The sequence below is a fragment of the Gymnodraco acuticeps genome, unplaced genomic scaffold (genome assembly GCF_902827175.1).
Source record: "Gymnodraco acuticeps unplaced genomic scaffold, fGymAcu1.1, whole genome shotgun sequence".
Lineage (NCBI taxonomy): Eukaryota > Metazoa > Chordata > Actinopteri > Perciformes > Bathydraconidae > Gymnodraco > Gymnodraco acuticeps.
This window is the reverse complement of record NW_022991954.1, coordinates 156,858-162,857: the sequence shown is the minus strand read 5'-3', so window position 1 is coordinate 162,857 and position 6,000 is coordinate 156,858.

Genomic DNA, 6,000 nt, shown 5'->3' with positions numbered 1-6,000 from the left:
GAGAGGACTCTTTAAAAGTAGAGACACTACATACTGATATACACCTGAACATCAGCAGGAGAGGACTCCTTAAAGTAGAGACACCTACATACTGATATACACCTGAACATCAGCAGGAGAGGACTCTTTAAAGTAGAGACCTACATACTGATATACACCTGAACATCAGCAGGAGAGGACTCTTTAAAGTAGAGACACTACATACTGATATACACCCTGAACATCAGCAGGAAGAGGACTCTTTAAAGTAGAGACACTACATACTGATATACACCTGAACATCAGCAGGAGAGGACTCTTTAAAGTAGAGACACTACATACTGATATACACCTGAACATCAGCAGGAGAGGACTCTTTAAAGTAGAGACACTACATACTGATATACACCCTGAACATCAGCAGGAGAGGACTCTTTAAAGTAGAGACACTACATACTGATATACACCTGAACATCAGCAGGAGAGGACTCTTTAAAGTAGAGACACTACATACTGATAAAGTAGAGACACTACATACTGATATACACCTGAACATCAGCAGGAGAGGACTCTTTAAAGTAGAGACACTACATACTGATATACACCTGAACATCAGCAGGAGAGGACTCTTTAAAGTAGAGACAACTACATACTGATATACACCTGAACATCAGCAGGAGAGGACTCTTTAAAGTAGAGACACTACATACTGATATACACCTGAACATCAGCAGTAGAGGACTCTTTAAAGTAGAGACACTACATACTGATATACACCTGAACATCAGCAGGAGAGGACTCTTTAAAGTAGAGACACTACATACTGATATACACCTGAACATCAGCAGGAGAGCACTCTTTAAAGTAGAGACACTACATACTGATATGCACCTGAACATCAGCAGGAGAGGACTCTTTAAAGTAATACACTACATACTGATATACACCTGAACATCAGCAGGAGGAGGACTCTTTAAAGTAGAGACCACTACATACTGATATACACCTGAACATCAGCAGGAGAGGACTCTTTAAAGTAAGACACTACATACTGATATACACCTGAACATCAGCAGGAGAGGACTCTTTAAAGTAGAGACACTACATACTGATATACACCTGAACATCAGCAGGAGAGGACTCTTTAAAGTAGAGACACTACATACTGATATACACCTGAACATCAGCAGGAGAGGACTCTTTAAAGTAGAGACACTACATACTGATATACACCTGAACATCAGCAGGAGAGGACTCTTTAAAGTAGAGACACTACATACTGATATACACCTCGAACATCAGCAGGAGAGGACTCTTTAAAGTAGAGACACTACATACTGATATACACCTGAACATCAGCAGGAGAGGACTCTTTAAAGTAAGACACTACATACTGATATACCACCCTGGAACTCCAGCAGGAGAGGACTCTTTAAAGTAACACTATACTGATATACACCTGAACATCAGCAGGAGATGACTCTTTAAAGTAGAGACACTACATACTGATATACACTGAACATCAGCAGGAGAGGACTCTTTAAAGTAGAGACACTACATACTGATATACCACCTGAACATCAGCAGGATAGGACTCTTTAAGTAGAGACATTACTACTGACATACACACCTGAACATCAGCAGGAGTGTACTCTTTAAAGTTAGAGTACACTAACAATACTGATATACACCTGAACATCAGCAGGAGAGGACTCTTTAAAAGTAGAGACACTACACACTGATATACACCTGAACATCAAGCAGGAGAGGACTCTTTAAAAGTAGAGACACTACATACTGGTATATACACCTGAACATCAGCAGGAGAGGGACTCTTTAAAACGTAGAAGACACTATATAACTGATTATACACCTGGAAACATCATGCAGGAGAGGACCTCTTTAAAGTAGAAGACACATATATACTGATATACGACCTGAACATCAGCAGGAGAGGACTCTTTAAAGTAGAGACACTACATACTGATATACACCTGAACATCAGCAGGAGAGGACTCCTTAAAGTAGAGACACTACATACTGTACTGCTTACACCCTGAACATCAATGCGGAGTAGAGGACTCTTTTAAAGTAGAGACAAACTACATACTGATATACACCTGAACATCAGCAGGAGAGGACTCTTTAAAGTAGAGACATCTACTACTGATATACACCTGAACATCAGCAGGAGAGGACTCTTTAAAGTAGAGACACTACATACTGATATACACCTGAACATCAGCAGGAGAGGACTCTTTAAAGTAGATGACACTACATACTGATATACACCTGAACATCAGCAGGAGAGGACTCTTTAAAGTAGAGACACTACATACTGATATACACCTGAACATCAGCAGGAGAGGACTCTTTAAAGTAGAGACACTACATACTGATATACACCTGAACATCAGCAGGAGAGGACTCTTTAAAGTAGAGACACTACATACTGATATACACCTGAACATCAGCAGGAGAGGACTCTTTAAAGTAGAGACACTACATACTGATATACACCTGAACATCAGCAGGAGAGGACTCTTTAAAGTAGAGACACTACATACTGATATACACCTGAACATCAGCAGGAGAGCACTCTTTAAAGTAGAGACACTACATACTGATATACACCTGAACATCAGCAGGAGAGGACTCTTTAAAGTAGAGACACTACATACGATATACACCTGAACATCAGCAGGAGAGGACTCTTTAAAGTAGACACTACATACTGATATACACCTGAACATCAGCAGGAGAGGACTCTTTAAAGTAGAGACACTACATACTGATATACACCTGAACATCAGCAGGAGAGGACTCTTTAAAGTAGAGACACAACATACTGATATACACCTGAACATCAGCAGGAGAGGACTCTTTAAAGTAGAGACACTACATACTGATATACACCTGAACATCAGCAGGAGAGGACTCTTTAAGTAGAGACACTACATACTGATATACACCTGAACAATCAGCAGGAGAGGACTCTTTAAAGTAGAGACACTACATACTGATATACACCTGAACATCAGCAGGAGAGGACTCTTTAAAGTAGGAGACACTACTATACTGATATACAACTGAACATCAGCAGGAGAGGACTCTCTTTTAAAGTATAGGACATATTAATACTGATATACACCTGAACATCAGCAGGAGAGGACTCTTTAAAGTAGAGACACTACATACTGATATACACCCTGAACATCAGCAGGAGATGACTCTTTAAAGTAGAGACACTACATACTGACTGCTACACCTGAACATCAGCAGGAGAGAGGACTCTTTAAAGTAGAGACACTACATACTGATATACACCTGAACATCAGCAGGAGATGGACTCTTTAAAGTAGAGACACTACATACTGATATACACCTGAACATCAGCAGGAGATGACTCTTTAAAGTAGAGACACTACATACTGATATACACCTGGACATCAGCAGGAGAGGACTCTTTAAAGTAGAGGACACTACATACTGATATACACCTGAACATCAGCCGGAGAGGACTCTTTAAAGTAGAGAACACTACATACTGATATACACCTGAACATCAGCAGGAGATGACTCTTTAAAGTATAGACACTACATACTGATATACACCTGAACATCAGCAGGAGAGGACTCTTTAAAGTAGAGACACTACATACTGATATACACCTGAAAAGGAGCAGAATAGGGCCCCTTTAAGAGTGAAATGCTTTTACATGAGTCCACTTCTACACACGCAGAGAAGCATGTCGACTAAACATGTTTTCTACGTGACATCTTGGACTTTTAACCTTGTATCGATCACTGCATTACATAACAAAAGCGCATCTGTTGTGTAACAGTGATAACAAGGCCTTCCTTTTATTCTGTACCAAGCTTTATATCACTCATCCTCTAGTTGTTATTGCGGTCTAGATCTTGAGGACGTTATATTTCACTGTACCTGTTCTGCGAAGTTAACCACACTCACAAACTTGGAGCCTTATTTTATTTTATGGTCTGTCAGGAATTATAGGTGTCGTTGAAGTTTTATTTTTATCTGTAAATCAAAACATAAATCCTTTAGGGGACGGACTATTTGTTTTATCTTTCACGGCCCCTTAAAAATGTACTCAGGCTATTTCATGTCGTCCTTTCGAAAAAGTTGGTCGTACATTTTAGCATCTGAGGTCAATATATCCTGACTTTTAGGGCTGTCGTAAGAGCCAAAAATACTGATCATACACTTACGATCCCTACCCAATATGATTTTTTAATCTTCCCTGACTGGTAGATGTCAGTTTTAAACTTCCTATTCCAAAGGTTTAACTTCTAGCTATGATAACTACCATCAGGGTTTATTTTCTCAGACAAGATTCCCCGAAGTCACTGCATTATACAACAGTTTTCACAAGTTAACTGATATTATATGTACATTTTATTCGTTTCCAATCGAATAATAACCTATAATTGATGGCAGTACAACATCAACTGGTGCTTTGTTAAAGCCCATGCACCTAAGCTTCATAACACCTGAACCTGTGAATGAACGATCCTGACGTGTTATATTTTCTACAGACTGTCTGTCAAGAACACACTGCACAAAATCTATAAGCTCATTTTGGTAAGATCCCCCCAGTGAAGAACAATTGTTTCTATATACAAAAAATGCACTTGAATTTTGGTTCAATTCCCCTCTTCAGACAATGGTTAATAAATAGGAAATGTTCCTGTGGTGTAAGGTATGTTAAGAGTTTCTTTTACAACCCCAATCTGCTCTGAAGTCCATCTGTTCTGCACCGGTTTCAAATTACGGCAACACTTTATATTAAGGTACACAAATTCACCATCAACTAGTTGTTAATTAACATGCATATGAGCAGTATATTGGCTCTTTATTAGTCCTTATAAAACACTTAGTAATGCCGTATTCTACATGACCATATTCTACAAGTAATAGGCCATTAGTTGAGAGTTTTTCCTCAATAACCCTCTAATTAGTGCTTATTTATTGCAAGTAAGGAAGTTGCTGTACATGAGTTTTGGTCTGAATATGCTCTGCTCAGACACAATTTACACTTATAGTTTCATGTCTTGTTACATAAGAATAGATCATATTAAGTGTTATTATGGGAGAACTACTATTCTTGTGGTACTGCTGCCTTATTAGGCCCATATTGAGCAGCGCATATTAAGACCAAAACTCATGTACAACAACTTCCTTACTTGCAATAAATAAGCACTTGAATTTGTGTACCTTAATATAAAGTGTTACCCAAATTACAAATATTGAACATGATCTGATATCTAGTTGTTGGTGTGGAAACCCAGAGGACACTAAAATGTGGGGTCTCTCTTCTGTTACGACTTGAACATTTTTAATGTTTGCCAGCATCATTGCAACGCTACTTGACATTTGTTGGATGAACCTACCCAAAACAGAGCACTCTTATAAACACGGTTGCCAACAATTGCCAGAGGCTTTTACTATAAAAGGGAAATAGAATCAAACAGAAACAGGGCTGCGAAAACACAAAAATGCAGGACTGTTGAGCGGTCAGCTGACATACACCTCAGCATAATTGAAGCCTCAGTCTAGTACAGAAACAAGTAACATCATCATGTGCTAATTCCATAAAATCCAGCCATACAAAAGCATCAGTTATTGGCGTCTGTCAAAGTTTAAGGTAGCCCAGGTGAGGCCTGTCTGCTGTTTTCCCCTTGGATGATGAGGACAACCTTTCACAGCCCTGACCTTCAGCTCAGTATTCACGGTGGACTGATCTCAACAAGATAACATGAATCACACGGCAAATGTTAGATCTGACACAGTTCAGCCTCATTTGCATCTTAAATGTAATAGGTCGAAACCCCTTGAAGCCATGTTCTAATGCAGGGGTGTCAAACTCAAACACACAGTGGGCCAAAATAAAAAAATGGGTACTAGTGGAGGGCCGGACTGGTTCAATGTTTATTGCAGAACTTATTGAAATGAACTTCTTGTACATATTAAACCTGGAACTAACAAAGCTTCAATGA